We start from the raw sequence: 842 nt of genomic DNA on the forward strand, positions 1-842 counted from the left end.
AGCCGATGCCCGGCCGCCCCCGCCGCCGCTGCTGTTGGCACCCGCCTGCCGCGCCGCCGGCCCGGCCGCCCGGTGACAGCGTCCTCCCAGCGCGCCCGCTTGCCTGCCGCCCTTCGCTCGGCCCCCCAACCGCACGCGCGCTCGTGCCCGGGGACCTCCGCTCCTCAAGCGCCCCTTCCCTGGGGACTGGGTGAGGCAGAGGAGGAGTAAGTGGAAAGGAGGGCCGGGGGTTCCTGGGGAGGACCTCACCCCCAGCAGAGCCCTCAGCCGAGCCGAGCCCGGGCACGGCGCTAGGGATCTGACGGAAACTGGCCATTTTCTTCCCACCACCTCGGTGTCCCTTTGCCACCCCTCCGCTGTGGCTCTTCTGCCAGGGTCTGCTGAAGCCTGTGCTGAGTGCCTTTTCTGTGCTTTCAAAAGCAAAGGGGAGCCAAGTGCTAGAGCGAGAGCGTCAGGGTGCTTGCTGCTGGAGGCGGGATCCTCACCGAGGCTGTGTCTTTACTGTGCACCTGCCGACACCGGCTGAACCTCTCTGTGTTGTAGAATTGGTGTGAAGACGAGACGTAGTAGTCCTACTCGCTAACAATTTTTTCTAATACTTTCTGTGTCAGTCACCGTGTTAAGCAGTGTTTCCATCATCTGATTTCATCTTTGCATTAGTTCTATGCAGCGGGCATTATTATTTTGCCCATTTCACAGATAAGGCTCGAACTGAGGCTTAGAGTAAATAAATAGCTTGCTCAGGGCTACACAGCTGCATGAAACAGTATGTGTGGGAAAAGAACAGTATGTTTGGGAAAAAACACATGTAAGGGTGTTACTTTTACATAGGGTGATCACAT

The sequence above is a fragment of the Ailuropoda melanoleuca genome, chromosome 16 (assembly GCF_002007445.2).
Source record: "Ailuropoda melanoleuca isolate Jingjing chromosome 16, ASM200744v2, whole genome shotgun sequence".
Classification (NCBI taxonomy): Eukaryota; Metazoa; Chordata; class Mammalia; order Carnivora; family Ursidae; genus Ailuropoda; species Ailuropoda melanoleuca.